Genomic DNA, 21,040 nt, shown 5'->3' on the forward strand with positions numbered 1-21,040 from the left:
CAACTAGAAGGACAACAGGGCCCCCTGACACGATACTCTGTGCAGGGGTTACTTGGTCCCTGTCACATCGTTAACTCTTGTGTCAGGAGAGTTTGCAGAGAGCATCACCATTTTGCTGGTGAGAGAGCTGAGGCTCAAGACATAAAGGATCTTCTCAAAGTTACCCCAAGCCTGGTGGTGGCAATGACCATCTGAATGTCTGCCCTGTGCTAGCCCCTCTTTAGTCACCTTGTGCCTTGACTCATCTATCTCTCATGGTAGCCCAAGGGCAGCATAGCCACTTACAGATGACCCAAGATGAAGCTGTACAGCAAGCTTGGCACACCCAGAAATAGAGGTTCAGCGGACTGACTTGCGTTTACTTGCGTTGCCCCAGGGCTATAGGGTATGAATGCCAGGAAAACCTGCCATGTGGGATGGGGCAGCTCTATCCACTGAGGCTTGGGGAGCCTGGCTACCTGCCAGCCAAATGGGGGTGCCCCACTGAGAATAAAGTTGAGGAAGGACACCCAAGTCATGCAGGCCCAGCCACTGGCTGTCTCTTCTTGGCTCCACGGTCTGTGCGGACTTTCTGAAAATAAAAATCACTATGCCTGGGGTGATGGGAGAGGCTGCTACCCTCCCCCTTTCGCAGCCAGGGCTGTGTGAGTTAATCCCACAGAGAAGACACATTAGTCTGGGAGAATTGGTCCCAGCCTGCTCTGCTGAGTCAGCAGGAAGTACAGCACTTGCTCCACCAGCTACGTGAGCCCCTGCACACCACCAGCCACCAGGCTCTCTGCCACCCCTGTGCAGGGCCCCACCACTGACATGCCTCACATGCCTCTTCACTGCCGATCTCCTTCCTGCAGGGTGAGTGGCCTTCTCTGCCCATGTTCCCAGGACCAGCTCTGTGTCTCATCACCATGCCCCGCCTCAGCCCCCAGAAAGGCGACATCTCTAATGCACAGAGAAGGAATGTTGCCCAGGAGGCAGCGAGTGGGTGCCGGGAAGGTGGTAAGATGTCCCCATATTCTGTGTACCACCAGCTCAACAGGGGAGCTATGGTCAGCTCATGGTCCCTACCAACCTCAAAGTATCCGCTGCCATGTTAGTCCCCATCTCTGTTTCCAACCTCCTTGTCACTGCCGCTACTGCAGTGGCCAGCCCCACAACAGCAAGCTCACCATTGGCACAGACACCTGCACCACTACCACATTCATTGACATCATTTCCTGTTGCCGGAGTAAAACATCTGGGACAGGGACATACACATTTATTAGGGTCCGGTTCTGGAGGCTATCGAGTCCAAGTCCAAGGCACTGCTGTCTACCACTGATTTTTTTTTTTTTACAATTTAGCCCTCAACACATGAACTTTTTGGGGGAGACATACCCAGCTATGGAAGTCACAAACTAAGACAAGCAAGGGTCTCCAACACCATCCAAAACATTGCCACCAGCTCTACCACCATCCGAGAAGGCAGAGTGTCCCTAAGATCATTTGAGTCAACGTCATCACCATCTTTTCCCCAAAGCCACCATCCATCCCAACATTGCCTTCTTAGCCCCCAAATGTGACCTTTATCCACCAGCCCACCATGGTCCTTACACTGTCACCAGCAACGACATCATTGTGACCACTGCTCTCATCATCATGACTGTGACACTAGCCACCGTCATCATCCCCACAAGCCACTGCCACCAGCCAGAGGCAGTACTATGTTGCCATAACTGTGATCGGACATTAGCATCACTAAGGCCACCACGTAGCAGCTCTCTGAGAAACCTGCTGCTTGCCTCAGCCTGCTTCTCTGCAGAATAGAAGATGGTGGCTGGGCAAATGCAAAGTTCTGCCTATTGTCCTGGCTCCAAAATGGTATGGCCTCTTGCTTCCTATCAACAACTGCCTCAGAAAAGACATAACTGTTCCTCTAAATTGGTCCACTAAGCAATTCACTGGGGAACAGCCATGCATGCCTGGAAAACACAAGAGTGATTTTGGGATCTACCTCCCCCTGCTTGAGACATGGAGTAACTCCACTGTCAGCGCTGCAGACCCTTCTGTCTTCCTCCATATGCTGGGCCGTTCCAGATCTATCTGACCCTCCAGCGAATGCTTGCCTTTGCTCCTGAAATTTTAAGTTCCTATAGAGCAGAACCATTCAGGAAAAGAACACTGTCTGAGAGCTAAAGCCCTGGGTCCCAGTCTTACTTCCACACTAATCTCTGCGTGGCCTTGAGAAACACATGTCACCCCCAAACAGGCCACCAGGATAGCATCTAACTCGGGTGCTATTTGGATTGCTTTGGATCTTAGACGCTTCCCGACAGGTTTGAGCCCTTGTTTCCAGAAGGTTCTTTGGAATAGAAGACCGAGAAGTGTCAAGTGTGCTTGGCTCCCATTCCGTCAGCCTCGTGCCTTGAAGTCATCATCTGTCAGGAAGAGCCGTGTGACCTCAGAGCTGCTGTCCTCCAGGCACAGTGGAGTTTGAAGGGTTAAGCCAGTCAGGGCTTGTGAGCCACTAACTCAGATGAAAGGTTGCTCCAGAGAACGCCATGTGGCTGTTGTGGTTGGCAGGTCAGGGGCAGTGGGACCAGGATAGGTCCCGAAGGAAACCCCCTCCTGGTCTCACCAGAACAAAGTGGTGTTTTGCAAAAATGCCATTGTTCTTGGCTAAGTCTTTCCCATCTCAACATAAACCAGGAAGCAGGGCTTCCTTTCTTGGGCGAGACCCTTATGTCCCCCACCAGTGGGGGTGGAGAGGGACAGAGCTTTCCTTAGCTTGAGTGGTCCAGTGTGTGTGTGTGTGCGCGCGCGTGTGCGTGTGCGCACGAGTGTGCGTGTGCATGCTTTCTGCATAAAGGAATCCATACATAGGCCAAGATGTGAGAGATATCACTGCCATCATCTCTCACCTCTGTGTCTCCTGCTGTCTGTCCCTCACACATACCAGTCATGTCTGCTGTGGTCTCCTACGTGCTGGAATTCTCCCCTGCCCTTTGCCTGTGAGCTGTCATTCAGGGCTCTGTTCTACCCTTGCTGACGCAGTAAACAGTTTGGTTACTTCAGTCTCCTCTTTCCTGACCTTCTGCCTGATCCACCAAAGTAAATGGAAGAACTGTGTCTGTCACTCACTATTATATCCCCAGCATCAGGACGTGCATGTGTGCAGCATATGGGGTGTGTGTATATGTGTGGTATATGGTATGTTTGTGTGTATGGTGTGGTGTATATGGTGTATAATGTGGAGAGTGTGTGTTGTGTACAATGTATGGGGTGTGGTGGGCTATATGAGTGTGTGTGTATGTGTATGCATGGCGTAAGGTGTGTATGTGTGTGTGTGTCCACTGCATAGGGCAAACAGGGCATAGTCTCCAAGGAAAGAAAACTCTTCTACACTCAGATTAGGATAGTCTCAGATTTGAGCATCCAAAATGGGAAACTGAGGCTTAGAGCCTAGAAGGTTCTGGGCAGGGGCCCAGGCCTGCTTAGTGCCAACAGAGAAGAGCTGAGCTGGCTGTGAGAGCCCTGGCACTGGCATTTCCGAACAAGCCGCCTCACCTGGTTTCCAAGCTGAGGCCCAGCCTGCTTCGAACTTCTTCTCACACAAGACTCAGCACATCCAGGCTCCCATTACTGGATCACCCCAGCACTCCCCCACTGCAAATCCCTTAGCCACAGATGCTGGGGAGGGGGCGCACATGCAGGAACTCCCAGGGCCATCTGGAGTAACCTGAGGAGCATACAGCTTAGCTTTCTTCCCTTTAAACAGCTTTGTGTAAATGTAAAAAGCGAGCAGGCAAGTAATAATGTTTCCTTACATGACTTCAAAAAATAAACTTTAAAAAGCTGTCAAAGGCATGGTGGTGCGTGCCCTTAATCCCAGCACTTGAGAGGCAGAGAGTAGGCAGATCTCTGTGAGTTCGAGGACAGCCTTGTCTACAAAGCAAGCCCAGGACATCCAAAACTCTGTTTCGCAGAGAGGTCCTATCTTGAAAGTAATAGTAACAATAATAAAATAACATTTTAAAAAAGCTGTCGGGGCTGGGGATTTAGCTCAGTGGTAGAGCGCTTGCCTAGGAAGCGCAAGGCCCTGGGTTCGGTCCCCAGCTCCGAAAAAAAGAACCAAAAAAAAAAAGCTGTCAATATGTCTATTTTTGTTCCTATAGACTTTCCTTAAACAGATGGGTCATTTGCTTAAATATTAATGGATGAATAGATAGATCGTGGATAGTGCTATGAAATGTAATACGGCATGGGGGAGGGGGTTGTGCCTGGTGGGCCCATGCCAAGGTATCCCCTGAGAAATTATGCCATGTAAAAAATGAGGGCCTGGATAAGGGGTAGAGGCAGACAGAGGGGAGCAGAGCCTTGAAGGCAAAGAGTGGGGACACAGAGGGGCAGAAAGGGAGAGAGAGACTGCAGGGAGCACATGGGAACAGAGAGAGAACTGGGGTGGTAATGGCAGGAGGCGGTCCCTGGGAAGAGCCTAGAGGAACTGTCTGAAAACCAACAGACAGGACACCTCCAGCCAGCTATTGGGAGGATTAAAGGAATCAACGCCCCTAGCACAAGCAGGTGCCTAACTAATGCTGGATCCCTGGGCATCAAATGCTCATCAGAGGACACTTCCCCTTTCCAGGCTGGGACTATGTCCTCCAATCTGCGGAGTGAAGGTGAAGTCCAGCTTAAGACGTTTCTTGAGGACTGGAGAGGTGGGTCCGAGGTCACGAGCACTTACTGCCCTTCTGGAGAATTCAGGTTCAGGTCCCAGCAGCCACGTGGTCATTCATCAACGGTCTGATGAAACTCCAACCGCAGGCAATTCAGTGATTTCTTCTGGCCTCTACAGGCACACGCACAACAACACACGCACACAGCACAGTACAAATGCATACGAGCAAGCGAAACAGGCAGGCATACACAAAAAATAAATAAAGCTTTAAAAAAAATTTTATTTTTTGGACTGGAGACATGGCCCAGCAGTTAAGAGCTCTTGTAAAGGACCCAAGTTTTTTTCCCAGCACCCACTTCAGGGGGCTCACAACCACCTATATAACTCCAGCTCCAGGGGCTTCAACCTGTCTGTAAGACACAGACACACGGATGTAATAAAAAAAGCAAAACTTTTCTTTTTCCTCTTTTAGTAACTGTTTTCTTGAAGGGCAGGAGTTTGGCCCTTGCATGGCCTGGGTCAGGGCCTTGGATTCAATCCCATGCACGGAAAGCAACAACAACAATAACAATAATAATGACGTTTTCTGAGGTTAGCTGTAACCTCCGGGGAGGGCTAAACTGGGAAGGTTTGGATTTGGGGTTTGTTTGCTTGTTTGTTTGGCCGACTGGTTTTTCGGGGGGGGGGGGTCTTATTTGTCTGCTGTTTTGTTTTGGGTTTGGGGTTTTGCCCACTCTTTACAAAATAATTTACATTTCCAGGTAGACCGTTAAGGAAGTACAGTTGAGGGATGGCAGGTCCTCCAGTTCAGCCGACTCTTGCTTCCAGTAAAGGGGGAGGGAGCGCTGCAAAGGAAGAGGGAGCGTCCTCCTCTGTTTTTCCTAGTTCCTTTGTTTATCTCTCAGCTTGACTTGGTGGGTTTATAGTGGGAATGCCTAGCAGGGGATTTTGTGCCCCAAAGTAAAGATGAGATAAGGACAGATGAAATTCCAAACAAAGAAATCAAGATAAGCAGCCAAAAGAGGTTTTTTTTTTTTTTTTTTTTTTTTTTTTTTTGGAGCTGGGGACCGAACCCAGGGCCTTGCGCTTCCTAGGTAAGCGCTGCCAAAAGAGGTTTAAACCCGGAGACCAGGCCTTTAACTCCCAGCCCCAGAATTTTCTCCCAGAATCCTAGACAATGGACACTGCCTGTGGCATCTCCCCCCCTTAGAGAGGTGAGATAGACTCCACTTGGTGAATCGAACCCTAGAACAAGGTGGGGAACCTGCAACCCTTGAATTCCCATAAAGACACACCTTGTCCTCAGCAGCAGTTCCGAGCTCAGAGTCACAAATTCAAATCTGTAGGATTTGTTTTTGTTGTTGTTTAAAGAATTATTTATTTATTTTAGGTATACGATACATTGTAATTGTAGCTGTCTTCAGACACACCAGAAGAAGGGTATTGAATCTCATTACAGATGGTTGTGACCCACCATATGGTCGCTGGGAATTGAACTCAGGACCTCTGGAAGAGCAGCCAGTGCTCTTAACCATTGAGCCACCTCTCCAGCCCTGCTTTGTTGGGTTTTTTTTTTTTTTTTTTTTTTTTTAAACAAAATGAAACCTGACGGTGTGCCTCCTCACCCTCTGCTGATGAGAAATGCCAGGTCTGTTATTGTTGGAATTCCGTGTGAGAATCTGGAAGCCCTGTGGCTGTTTGCTACCCAAAGTGTGGACTAAGAATGAGAAGCCTCAAGTCCTTGGGACCTTGCTAGAAATGCAGATTTGGGGTCCCACCAGGGGCTACTGAACCAGGATTCCCAGGTAATTAGTGAACATGTTAATGTTGAAGAAACACTGTAGACTTTAAACCCCAACGCTACCTCCCTCCAAAGCTAACACCCACCCCTGACATCCAAGAGAGGGTCAAAGGACACCGGGTGCTGGGGTTGGGCCATCTCCTTGAAGGGGCCAGGGGTTCTGCTTTCTGAGATCTTTCCTTTTCTTCTCAAGACCTACCCACCCGAACTAACTCATTCTTTTCTTTATTTTTTCCTTCTCTTTCTTCTTCTTTTCTCCCAGTACAATCCCCTCAATAAAGCCAAGTCTACCATCGACACAAACCTGAAAAGCTAGTTGTCCATAAGAGTCTTGGTCAGCAACTCTCCCACCACTCAGGGCAGAGCCCAGAGGCACCGCTCTGCTTGGAGCAAGGGCCAAAGCCACCTGCACTAATTAACATCCCAACCCCTTATCTCCACACTCTGGCCACTCTTTAACTCTTTTTCTCAGTGACACCTGGATTTAAGTGCAAAACAAAGGCTTAGTTGCAGTTTTAATGTGTTTGTTTTTAAAGGGACAAACTGACCCCGAGTCTTGGATTGCTTCTGAGGTGGCTTTAATGACTTAGGTTAGGGATTAAGAAAACTGCCATCAACAGTGGAATTTGTTCTTTTGTACTTTTTAGGGAAGGGGGAAGGGCAGGAGGATTCTTCTTTCAAAATAAACCCTAGGAGGGGCCCATAGTTTAAAATACTGGAGTTGCTTTGGTTGTAAAGTGTAGTCACAGAACCCAAAACACGGGGCCTCCTCTATACTCTCTTACAGCCCAGGAAGAACTTAGCAGCTTACCCTGCTCAGTGGGGCAGGAGATGGAGGGCTGGGTCCAGCCGCCCATCCACAAAGACCCAAAACTTCCTCATGGCTTCCTTTCTCTGACCTCTGATAAGTTTCCAAAGCAGAAGCCTTGAAGGGCAGCCAGACCCATTGCCCAGGCACACAAAGGATTGGAAAACGCTAGCAACTCATCTGTCAGTTACACTTAAAGTTGCCATTTCTGTCTTGAGGACTGCAAGAAACAGGGCCATTTCCTCTTTCCCATGACTTCCAGAGCATAGAAGATTCTAGAACATCTCTTCAGAACTTAAGTCTGTGAAAAATGGTGGGCAGGCGAGATGGCTCAGAGAGCAAAGGCTCTTCAGAGCTGACTCCACTAAGCTGTCTTTAGATTGTCCCATGAATCAGAGAGAGAGAGGGAGGGAAGAAGGAGAGGGGGAGGGGGAGAGAGAGGGAGAAGAGGAAGGGGAGGGAGGGGGGAAGAGGAAGGGAAGAGAGAAGAGGGAGAGGGGGAGGGGGGAGGGAAAAGCTGAGGAAAGGAATGTATTGAAGGAAGGGAAGACCCTGGTCATGTCTTCTGGATAAGCTTAAAACAGTTTTCTTGGAGAACCAGGGTTGAGAACTTCCTGGAACTTCCTAGAAAATCCAAGTAATCCTCCTGCCTCATCTTTTTTTTTTTTTTTAAAGACTTATGTATCTATTATTTTGTGTTCTGCCTGCATATATGCTTGTACGCCAGAAGAGGGCATCAGACCCCACTCCAGATGGTTTTGAGCCACCATGTGGTTGCTGGGAATTGAACTCAGGACCTCTGGAAGAGCAGTCAGTGCTCTTAACCCCTGAGCCATCTCTCCGGGCCCCTGTTTCATCTTTCTGAGTGTTTCGATTACAGGTGTACACCGGCACCCAGGTTGGAAAGCAGATCTCTGTAAACATGGCAGGGTGTGAGAAACTTGCTTTATTTGGAAGCAAACGTGTGGTTCCAACTGGAGTACAAATGTAGACCATGAATTATGTCAATAGGTCAATCACATCAACTTCATGGCTTTCGGCCAACATTTTGGTTAATAAAAGAATGAAATAGGATGAAACAGAATGGAACAGGATGGATCTAGCTCATCACTAAGATTGGAGGTTATTTGGAAATCTTTATTTTTCTAACTCTACATATGAGCATATACGCATGTATAAATGTACGTGCCAGTTCCTGATTTAAAACAGATTCTTGGGGCTGGGGATTTAGCTCAGTGGTAGAGCGCTTACCTAGGAAGCGCAAGGCCCTGGGTTCGGTCCCCAGCTCCGAAAAAAAGAACCAAAAAAAAAAAAAAAAAAAAAAAAACAGATTCTTTTGCTATAAATCACTGCTCAGAACCCAAAAGCCTGCACTAACTTTCTGAACTGTTACTTATGATCCCAGACTTCGCATTAAGAAATACATAGGTAAACTGACCTGTTCAAGGTCACCCATAGAAATCGTTAGAACCAGGGAGCAGTCGTCAGGCTCCAGAATCAGAACCTTGAGCCTCCCAGTCTGAGGCTTCGGGGGAAAGGATCCTATCAATAGGGAAGTAGAAGGCAGGGTAGGGTAGGATTTTTCTCTCACAGCTTAGACTTACATTCCCAGCGTTTGCACTCAGCACTCCGTACAGGGCGCAGGCAGAGCAGACTCGGTCTGGAGGCTCGCTGTGATGTACGCTTCGCCATGCTGCGATTCTCATGAGTCTAAGCAAACTGGTATTTTAATGATGATTAATGTGACTGTTTTGACAGTGCTCTCTCTTATTTTGAGCTGTTTCTTGTAATACAGCTGTCACTGAGCCAAGCAGCGGCTGATAGCCACCTGGACAAGCCGCGCCCCTGTGAAAACGAGATAGTTGGTATCGCGGATCTGGGACCTTCGCTTCCACGTTGGGAAGCTGAGATAACACATCTTCAGGCACTGCAAATATCAGTGCCCGTGTGAGACACATCTGGCTGCAACTCCACCCTTCACTAGTATTTGCTCTGGAATAGCATCAACCCCTGGAGGCTCTGCCTAAGTCAGCAGCCCTTCAGTGAAAACAACTCCCAGACTCAATCAAGTGTCACTTCGAAGGACACGACTAGGCCTTTTGAGGAAGTTTTCCACGGGCACGCAGCATTTAGCTCCTTACCAGTACATGGGACGCCAGTGATTTCTCATACTTATTTTATTTGTCTTTGCTGTTGTTTTTGGTTAGTTTTGCTTATTCAGCTTTTGTGTGCATTACAATAAACATATTACCTCAGAAACCATTCCTGAGGTTAAATGTTTGCAGGTGGAGAAGAATGCCTGCCGGTCCAGCACTCAGCGGACCGTGCTGCTTAGTGTTGGGGGCCACCGAGGGAACAGAGCCGAGGGAACAGAGCCGTACCTTCTATTCTGGGCGGGGAATGTAACCAGCAACCCAGCGCCCGAGTCACCCTATGGTTTAGCCATCATTTCCTTAGGTTTTCTCAAAGACAAGTGTGAGAGAGAGCAAAAAGCTTTCCGAACGGGGAGCGGTGGTCCCGCCCACACTGGGCACGGTGGCCCCGCCCACACTGGGAAGTTGAGGGTGGAGCGAATCTCTGAGTTTGAGGCTAACCTAATCTAAAGAGCTAGTTCCAGGACAGCCAGGGCATCACAAGAAAACCTGTCTTTCAAAACCAAAAAGAAGATTGGGGGTGGGGTGGAGGTGCAGGGAGGAAAGGAGAAGGGGAGGGGTGGGGGAGGCAAACCTCTACAGCCAAACTGACCATAATGTCAGTGCCTGACAAGGAATTTAGCCCTTGTCCTAAGGGTCTCATCATGTAGCCCAGGCTTTCTTTAAACTCATGATCCTACTGCCTCAGCCGTCAAGTCATTATGATTCACCTCTAAAACCAGTTTGATAAACTTTTTCCTGGTCAAACTCAGAGCCTTTTCCACATGGCAGCTGCTTTACTAGACTAAGGCTACCTCTCCTCTCAAATGCTCCTTATCCACATCGGTCATCACAGGGTACCTCATCTCCCTCAGTGGTGCCTCCAGGGCCCCTCTTTCCTACAAACCATGAGGTAAATTTGGCAGCATCTATGTCTGCCCTGTTATATAGAGCAGCCTATAATTTTCATGTGTAAGGAGCCAGGGTGTGGTAGGTCAGGGCTTCGCTAGTCAACTCCCTTCATCCTCCACCAATGTGGTCATTAATGAATGCCACAGTCCAGTTTTACACTTCAGAACCTGTGGTCCCTTTCCCACAGCATGCTCTGCTTACCCCTGCTGCAAGGAACTATTGGCAGTCAGTCAGGCCTTGACCCATCTTGGCTTCTGATAATCCCTGCTTAGAAAAGGAATTTCTGGACCTTTGCCTGGGATTGTCACAAGCTCCCTGTACCATGTTTTTTCCCATGCTTAGGTCGAGGCAGCGTGTTTGGGGGATTTGTCTTCTGAGAACTCTCAGCTCCCACTTTTGCCTTAAGGTTACTTACTTTGAATGGTATAGAGAAAGTTGGACCCTGCCCATCATGGCCTCAGTGTCCTATAGCAGAACTGGGCTACATCTCTGCTTTCACCTAGTCATTCTTAGAAGTCAGGGTGCTCTGCGGTATTCTCCGCTACCCATAAACACTAAGCCTCCAGCTTACTCTGCATCACTCGCCCTCAATCTTATACTCGCCCTCACACATCCTGGCAAAGGCGTTCTCCTGACCACACTCCCTCTAAACCAATTCAGAAAGTTCTTCCCATCGCCTTCCTTAAGTGTTTCAGTTCTAGGTAGGATCAGCTGCACCAACAGCAGATTCAAATTCCAATCCTCCAAGCCCCAAACCCAGAACTTGGGACAGGAATCTGAGGAGCCAGGGCAAGGCAGGGGGACTGGGCAGAGCCAGGCAGCCTGTTTAAGGCCTGGCCAGCTGGAGCCAAGGCACCCAGGTTAGCCATTAGTCATTCACAGGTAGATGCTCAAATCTCCATCAAGAGAGGCATGGATAAGATGCAGAGGCAGGGGGATTGCTCTGAGTTTAAAGCTGGATTAGTCTACAAAGCAATTATTAGGTCATCCAGGGCTATGTAGAAAAATGTCGTCCCATAAAAATAATCAATAAAACCAGAGGGAGAGGTGAGAGTCACAGAGAAGAGGGCAGAGAGCGAGAAACAGACACAGAGATTAAAATCTGAGAGAAACAGAGCCGTGAACGAACTTTGAAGTCAAACAGACCTGGGTTAGGAATTCTAGCAAGTCTTCCCTCTGGATCAAACAAGATCTGGCACCTAGGGAGGCTTTAAGAACTCAGAGTGATGTGTTTTTATCTTGACTTCTGCTGCTACCCAGAGACTTCTGGTTATCCCAAAGGCCCCAGGGAGCTGCCAGAGACACACCAGACCACTTTGACACCCTGTGCCATACACACGCCGGGCTCCTAATGTAACGCAGACCCCAGCAGCTGCAGCTGGTGAACAGTCGCTACTCCACAACTCCTTATCTGCCTGTGAGCCAGGCCTCTGGGATCTCCTAGGCCAGCAACCTGGAGAAGCCTCGCATTCAACCATGCTTTAAGGGAAGCCTGAGGTGAGAGGACCTCAGGCAGGAGTCCAGCCCCACAATCCCCCTCTTTCTTCTGGCTTCTGCCCTACCTCTGTTTGTTCATTCATCCCAAGACTATGACAACAGAGCCTGCATCGTTAGGTAGTATGGAAAGGATTACACACAGTGCCCAGCTTGAGGACCTGGCATAAAGTATGGACTCAGGAAAGTTTATAAAATTTCACCTTGGGTGCCCAAGATTGTAAGATGAGAGACCAAGGGCAGGGGCCGTGGTCTTCGAAATGAACTTTTTCTTGAGAGTTCCTTGGCAGCTCCTCGCAGAGGATCTGCCCTTATGGGGTTCTGACTGGCTTGCAGTACAACAGATGAGAAGGGAGAGAGGACTCAGAGGGATGATGGGGATGGGGATGCAGATGAGACTTCCTGGGGAAAGTACAGAGGTAAAAGTTCTATGGCCTGGCATAAGGAAACCATGACTGAGCCCTAGATTAATCTGACTCCTAGAGTCTGTCCAGCAGGGAGACACTGGACTACAATGACCTTTCACTTCCCACACCCACCAAACAGAACACTGAAAGCCTGGCTCATCTGAGGTGACCCCAGCCCTAAAGTTGCTTATGGCCGTGTGAGGAATTACAAAGTCACAGGCACCCAGACATTAGGATTCTACCAAGTCCTTCTCAACCACATGCTGACCAATGATGGCTCCAGATAGCTGCCCTGTGTCTGGCAAGCTTTCAGAAGCAGGTGGGTATTGGGTTCCAGACACAGTTCCAGTCCTTGAATTGCTCTGTGACTTCAGATGAATCCTTTCACCCTCTGAGCCCCACGTACTTCATTACAAAGGAGGGACAGGGCCGTTGTCTCTAACTTTAGACATGAGCTCGATCTCTCTCTATGTGGCCCAAGGCCACAGCATGGAGCCACAGACAAGGAAACTACATTAAGAAAATACATTAAGTAACAACTTAACGCTAGCTTCCTGAATCTCAAGCACTACTGTGAGCAATGTGCCTTAAACTAGCTGTCCCAGAAAAAAAAAAATCTAATAACATTTTACAGATAAAATCCCAAGGCACAGAGGCACAAGCACTTACTCAACACCATATAGACAGGCAACAGTAAAACAAAGATTCAACCCTAAGTCCCTGTCAGTCTAGAGAGGACCCAGGAACTCATTGTTCTGCAGGAAACACCCTAGAAGGGAGCCTATACTTGGAGTCCACACAGAAGCCCGGCAGAGCTGTCTTCTTGTGCAAGCCTGCCACAGTTGTCAGCTCCATTTATGGAATGACCAAAAGTATCAAGGCCAACCGAGTGCAGCATGGAGTCCAACCATAACTCCTCTGAGAGAAAACATCATCCCTTCTGTTTTACAATGGGGAAAGAGGCTCAGAGAGAGGAAAACACTCCCTCAGGCCTAAACAACTAGAAACTAACAGTATTACGGCTGAGACCCTTGGCTTTGAGTCCTGTGGGAGAGTGGTTGTGGGTAGCAAGGCAGAGACAACCAGGAAGGTGATGGGTGCAGGCAGGATGAAGCCTTCAACTGAGATAAGAAACTGCCCAAGCAAAGGTGGTCCACTAGAAAAGTCCGGCACTGGAACCCAGGTCCTTCTCGTTTTTCTGGACCTTGCCCAGAGACTTGACAGTGGCCTGCTGACACCATACCTGGAGGAGATCAACCTCCCTCACACCTGAGTGGCCAGTTCCTTAGTGAAGGGAGTCTTCAAGTCACCCCCACACTGCGGGGCTGCACCTTGCCAAGCCTCCTAATGGGAAGGCCTGGAAGAGGGATGGGAAGGGAAACAAGGGTCAGACCCTCACTCTGCAAGGTGTCACCTTGGGGTGTCACTGGATGCTCATCATTTCCCCTGCCACCATCAATATGTGAATTCCTGTTACTTTGACTAACACTATGGCCAGTCAGGTGGGATGTCCCTCTTTCCTGGTGACCATTCTTACCCACTCAGGAGGTCCCACAGGTCCCAGAAGGACCTGCTTGGCTCCACACACATTCTCTTCTCTTTTTCTTTTATGCATGTGTGTATGCACGTGTCTATGTATGTTCACATATGTGCAGGTACATGCATATGTCTGGGTGTGTTATGTACATGTGTGCACATACATGTGGGGACCCAAGGCTGGATCTTATCTATCAAGGCATTGGGGCTAGCCAGCTTGCCCCGGGCATCCCCATCTCTGCCTTCCAGCTTTGGGATTACAGGCAAGCTGCCACACCCACCTGGCATTTACATGAGTCCTGGGGATCTGAACTGTCCTTGCACTTGCATGGTAAGAGCTTTACCCACTGAATCAGCTCCCTAAGCTCAGTCACCTCGTTTCCTCATTGTGAAAAATAAAACAAAACTACTACTACAAGCTCCAGGCCTGCTAAAATGGTGAATCCTTTATTGTTATTATTATTATTATCATCATCATCATCATCCTCATCATCATCATCATCATCATCATATTAAAATATGTAGACCAAACTGACCTTGAACTCACAAAGATCTGTCTGTCTGCCTCCCGGTGCTGGGATTAAAGATGTGTGCCACCACACCTGGCCTCGTTGTCTGTCTTCAGCAAGGACATCTCTTCTCTAGGAGCAGAACTGACCTCTAAGCTGCCAGAGCCAGGCATTACGGGAGTGGGAAACACAGTCTCCAGTGGGTGGCTGGAAACAACAGGAAATGGGGCGGCTCCCGCTTCATCCTTTCATCCTTGAATCCTGTATTTTTCTGAACACCTGAAACCACGTAAAGGCTTCAGGGTCCGGATCTGAAGGCCAGAGTCATCCTTACAGAGGCTCACTACAAAACGATCTTGGGTTTGGCCCCACTCTCTTGAGATACCAAGAGACCAAGCACCCACTGAGACAGAGAGGATCGTTGATACAACCCTGGTGGAGACTCTGGAAGCAGGGCCCACTTGTTCACGAAACTTACTTGTGCCTTGGGGTCCCACTCAGGGTAAGTCACACAGGAGTCATTTCAACACAGCTGGACTAACCTAACTTTATGATTCAGTGGACCCTACAGATGACAGGATATATGGGCAACTCCAGATATGTGGTGTGATAATTAATGTTGACTGTCAATTTGCAGGATCTAGAAGCACTTCGGAAACAAACCTGTGGGCTGTCCCATGTGAGTTTCTAGTCTGTGTCAACTGAGGAAGGGAGATGTACCCTAAATGTGGACAGCTCCTCCCCCTCCATGGGCTAAGGGTCTCAAGAATGAAAAAGTGAAAAGGAGACAAATACCCATCCCCCTGCCTCCTGACTGTAGATGTAATGTGACCAGCCTGTCCTGACCAGTTCCTGCCAGCATGTCTTCCACACCATGATAGAGCATATGCCATAGTCCACAGGAACTGTTTCCCTAAAGGAACTCAGTTCTCTCTGTGGACGCCATTGCTTTGTCCTGGAACCCTAGGACCCAAACTGAGATTGTTTTTCCCCAAGTAGCACAGACGACAGCCATCTGTTTTCATCCTGTCATCTCTAGTACCAAAGTGCACTGCAACCTTCTGAAAACCCTTTCCTGCCCCAGGTCCCACTGGAGCTGGAGGTCCTGCTTGTCTTCCAATACATGGGCTGTAGGAATGTACCCAGGGGGCTGGAGAGATGGCTCAGTGGTTAGGAGCACTGACTGCTCTTCCAGAGGTCCTGAGTTCAAATCCCAGCAACCACATGGTGGCTCACAACCATCTGTAATGGGATCTTATGCCCTCTTCTGGTGTGTCTGAAGACAGCTACAGTGTGCTCATATATAATAAATAAATAAATCTTTAAAAAAAAAAAGAAATGTACCCAGATATGGGATGCGTGCTGTCTAACTAACCCAGAGCCTTACCTAGCACACTGCCTCCCTCTCTATGGTGCCAGGAACAAAACGGCAGGAGCAGCCTATTATCCCTTGCGTTAGACTGAACATTCCAGCATGTTCCTGACGCCCAGCCCCATAACTTCGTCACTGATACTGCAGTCTTGTGAGTCTTTGTAATTCTTATCACTTTACTGTCTGGAACGCCTCTTATGAAGTGTCTGCTGGCCACTTCTTCACATCTCTGGACAGCATGACGTCACCGATGTAATGAATCTGTGCAATGTTCTGCAGAATGTCCAGGTGAGCCATGCTCTTCAACTCCACTGTGACAAGGAGCAAGGGATTTAACATAGCTCTGGGGTATTGTTCACTCAGAACAAATATGATTTATTATGACTTTTCTTGAGAGAAAAACTTGGCCAAATTGGTAATTGCATACTATGTACCTGAACTCCAAATTGGTAATCGCATGCTCTATGTACCTGAGCCCATATTAATATGTTCTGGTGAAGAGAGAAGACCAGCAGGGACTAGGTTTAGAACTCTTGTCTGATAGAGTTTGTCTTCAGCCACACTCTGGGGTCCAATTGTCTTAATTTGCCATTCTGACCCCTGGGAAACAGATTTCTACTCCTGCATTCTGAGCTGTTTAAGAATAGCATTAATAGGGGCTGGGGATTTAGCTCAGTGGTAGAGCGCTTACCTAGGAAGCACAAGGCCCTGGGTTCAGTCCCCAGCTCCGAAAAAAAAGAACCAAAAAAAAAAAAAAAAAAAGAATAGCATTAATATTTCCATAGTCCAGTGAATATGGGGATTAACTATCCTCCTAAATGTTTCAACCTGCTTATACATTAGGAAACTAGAGAAGGAGCCAGAGAGATGGCTCATCAAGTAAAAGTATTACTTCCAAGCTCAATGACCTAAATTCGACCCTCTATGGTAAGAAAAGAGGACCAATTCCCACAGCTGTCCTCGGACTTCCACAGGGGTGCTGTGACTCATGTATGCCTTCCCCTCCCCGAATTCCTGCACAGAAAATAAATAATAAAAATGTAACAAGAAACCAGAGAAGTGGCCTTGTATTCTCAGTGATCCACTATGAATTGGACTTTGAACTTCACTTATTACTAACTATTCCTTGAATGACCCCAATTTAATAAGGGGACCATAGTGACACTTTGAATCTCTGAGTATCGATGCCAGCTTCAGACCCTAATCTCAATAGTCTTAGAACTAGAGAGGTCTTCACAGGTCATTCTAACGACCGCAGCCCCTTCCCCTGGAGACCTCCAGCCATCTCTTTAGTCAGCAGATTTTTCCTTCCACTAACACAGAGACATTAATACTCTATCAGATCCAGAAACAAAACAAAAGATTATAATGGTGGGTGCAATCACTCCAAACGCCCTGCGTAAACACTCTGGCTTTCTTCTGATGCTCTGCTCACTGGGCTGTCTGTTTGGCCTGTAGTGATGTCTTCTGTAACCACATCCGCAACTCCTCATGTCATGCTTCCTTGGCTACCTTTCTAATATTCCTGGTTGCTACAACTGTGGCTTCCTAGTTGTTTGCTTGTTTGCTTGTTTGTTTGTTGTTCAGTTATTGGGTTGGTTGCTTGGAAGGAGAACTCTTACATAGTCCTTGCTGATCTCCACCTCCTGCCTCATTTCCTAAGGGCTGAGACTGTAAGCACGTATCGCCATGCCCCAGACTCCAAGCTCTATTCTAGTTCTACGGCCTCTAGTTCTACCAACAAGCCATGCTCTGAGGCCATTTCTTCCATCACCCTTTTAGACTTACAGAAGAGGAAGTTGTCACTGGTGTCCCTCTCACACAGTTGTAATAAACTCAAAATGATGTCTCTCCTGTGCAGTCCTCTGACATGTCTTCTGGCCTCAAATGGTACCTCCAGTCTAGCAAATCCACTTCCTGGAAATTTTTCATCCCTTTCTCCACTAGGTACAAAAGCACGTCAATTATTTCAGCCTCACTTGGAGTGGGCTGTCATTTTCTCTGTGCTTCTAAAAGCTTCTTAACTCTCATGTGTACCATTCCCTGGATCCACAACGGAGAATAAAATCCCAGTCTTAAATTCTAGATCTCCTCATGTGGTTCCATAAAAATACAGTACACTACAAACATGTTTACTGCTGTAATTCTTGATGTGTTTCTGAGGTGCTGTCCCTTTCCTCCCAGATAAGACCCTGGTTGAGTCATGGTGCAGCTAGACTCCAGTTATCAGTCCGACAGCCAGGGAAGGAGGTGAGGTGGACTCTTTAATGGAGCGCCTGTTGGGCCCCTGTAAGCCAGTGGGAGAGAATGTTCTTTAGTATCTCTTGCATGGAAGTGATGGTTGCTATCTCAGGAGAAGGTGGGTCACCTCTGCACTTTTTTAAATAGTACAGAAAATTCTGTGGAACCAAAACACATAGAGGTACCCATTACATGTGTATTCGTCTTATGTGTCAGGTCCTGGGTGGGAACGGAGGAGCAGAACCCAAAGCTTTACACAGTCTTAGGCAAGTTACTCTGCCACTATACTATACTCCCAAGCCCCATGTTTTCCCAACCAGTACCCTGAACTTAGCATAACTGACCTATAACACTCAGGTATGCTGTCAGTGCTGAAACTTCTTTCTGCTAAGTCCTAGCTTTGGAATTTAAGCTTTGTCTACTGATTGGCAAGCCGTTTAAGAACTCCAAGTCATTCATTGAGAGTTTTAGCAACATAGACATAAATGTCTGCCAAGTCTGTACATTACCCATACATCAAACATCACACTACTACACACACACACACACACACACACACACACACACACACACACACAAATCTTTATTGATAGTTAAGCAACAAGTGATCTAATAAAACAATAAAAGGTCTTATACCTTGGATCAGTTGGGATTCTTCAAAAACAGATGAGGCAGGGTTAAGAATGCAAGTTACTTATTAAGATACGATGTCTGTGAAAAAAATGAAAGAAGAGGTTGGGAACATAGCTCGATATATAGAATTAGAATATTTTTTTAGCCCCAGCTCCACGCGAACCATGTGTGGTACCACAGACTTGTAATTCCGACATTTGGGAGGCAGAGGCAGAAAATCAGAAGTTCAAGATCACCCTCAACTACATGGTAAACTGAAGGCCAGTCCAGGCTGCAGGAGACCCTTTCTTACATACATAAACAAACAAACAATGTACACAAGATAAAGTTGGGAGAACCTTTAGACCTTGAAGGAGACCAAATCAAAGCTCTACCAGTCTGCAGTATGAATTTGAACTTTTGAAGAAATCTACCTTGGGCAGAAATGACCAAGCCTTATTACTTCCATTGTACCCAGCCACTGGCCAAGAGCTACTGGAGAAGACTGGTCACCCCAAGGTGCTGTGACTAAAAGTTCCCACCTCACTCTTTGTTATTTGGTATGACAAAGAGTTATACTCACCAAAATTACATGTTGAAATCCTCACCCTGTGTGCCTCGGAATGTGACCTTATTTAGAAATAGTGTTACAAACGTAATTAGCTAAGAGAAAGTCAAAAGGAGTGTCAGCTCTTCATCCTGTAGACCTGGTATCCATCTAAGAAAGTGGTCACATGATGACAAAGACACGAGAAGAGCCCCATTAGAAGGAGGATGGGGATGGTTACATCGTAAAAGCTCGGGCATAGAGTGCTACCCCCCAGCCTGAGGATGCCAGAGCTGGGGAAGGGCTGGACACATTCTTCTTTAGCACCTCCAGAAGCAGCAGCTTAACCTCTGACACCTTCATTTCACACTCTGGCTTCCTGAGCTGTGAGCTGATGAACTGTCTGTTTTCAATGCCAGGGAGCTGGGGTATGAAGGCTTTGCTACTAGAGAAGGTAGCATGTGAGACTGGAGGATAGTGCTCAAATGGAGGAAGAGAACCGTATATCCCTGTGCCAGACTTGGTACGGGCCAATTCCTCCCATAATCTCATTGATCATCATTGGCCCCCTTTCACAAGCCATGGGTCATGGGCACAGAGAGAAGTGAGTGGCTCAAGGCTACCCTGCTACAGAGTGGTAAGGCTAAACTTGAGCCAGGTTTCCAGGCTGAATAGCATGTTGCTGTCTCCTGAATCTCCTCTAGGAGCAAAGCCATGGAGTGAGTAAACCAGGTATTTCCCACGTTGAGTTTCCCAGAATCCAAAGCCGTTTTCACTGTATTTCCAAAACTTTTTTTCTTTTAATGTGTGTGTGTGTGTGTGTGTGTGTGAGAGAGAGAGAGAGAGAGAGAGAGAGAGAGGAGTACTAGGCAAGCATTAGTGCACAGACACACATACAGACAAAACACTCATACACATATAAATAAATAAAACACTAAGGTTCTGTTTCAACTTATTTTCATGTTTATTGTTTTGGAGATCTATAAATTATGGGAAATTGATAACAATACAAATTGTTTGTTTCCATAGAAACGCAAGTGAAGGCCAGGCAGTGGTAGTGAGCATACCCAGCACTCAGGAGGCAGAGGCAGGCAGATTTCTGTGAGTTCAATGTCAGCCTGGTCTACACAGCTAGGTTTAGGTCAACCAGGGCTACACAGAGAAATGGTGACATTACCCTGTCTCAAACAACAACAAAGCAATTGAATTGGTCCCATTGGAATAGAGCTCTGTGTGTGTGTGGTGTGTGGTGTGTATGTGGTGTGTGTGTGGTGTGTGTGTGCTGTGTGGTGTGTGGTGTGTGTGTGTGGTGCGTGTGTGGTGCGTGTGGGGTGTGTGTGTGTGTGTGTGTGTGTGGTATGTGGTGTGTGTGTGTGTGTGTGTGTGTGTGTGTGTGTGTGTGTTGCCCTTGAGAGCAGGTGACCAGAGAGGGCAGAGGAATCAGAGCCTTCTGGAGCCCAGTGACAGGCTTTTGTGGGCCATCTGATGTGATGAACTCAGGAACAGCAGTATGTGTGTGCTCATAACTGCCGAGCTTCCCATCTAGTCCCAACATGTTGTGGGTCTCTTAATTCTACTCTGAACTCTCTGTAACATCTTATAGATTTCTTCATTAACTAATGTATTAAACGACACACTCCACACTCCCATAATATATTTGTCTGTGAATGGGAAATCCATGTTACCAGCTTGTCTTGGCTCTGCCTCAGATGTCCTTCTCATAACAAGGGTCTAGGTCATTGTATTGTATTGTATAGAGTTGGCCCTTTAAGATCTCTTCCAGAGACCAGAAGGGACATTCCTTTCCTTTTTGTTCTTTTCCTTATTTTTATTACTGCTTCCTGTCTTCTTAATATTTATTTTTGTGTGTATTGTAGGGAAGGCCGCAAGTACAGATTTACCTGTCTCTTAGTAGAAAGGCCTATGTGCTAGCCAAGGCCACAGGGTGACATTTATTGACACTGTCACCTCCTCTGTTTACTCTCTCTCTAAGGACACACTGTAACCCAGCA

This window comes from Rattus norvegicus, chromosome 5 (assembly GCF_036323735.1).
Source record: "Rattus norvegicus strain BN/NHsdMcwi chromosome 5, GRCr8, whole genome shotgun sequence".
NCBI classification, from domain to species: Eukaryota; Metazoa; Chordata; class Mammalia; order Rodentia; family Muridae; genus Rattus; species Rattus norvegicus.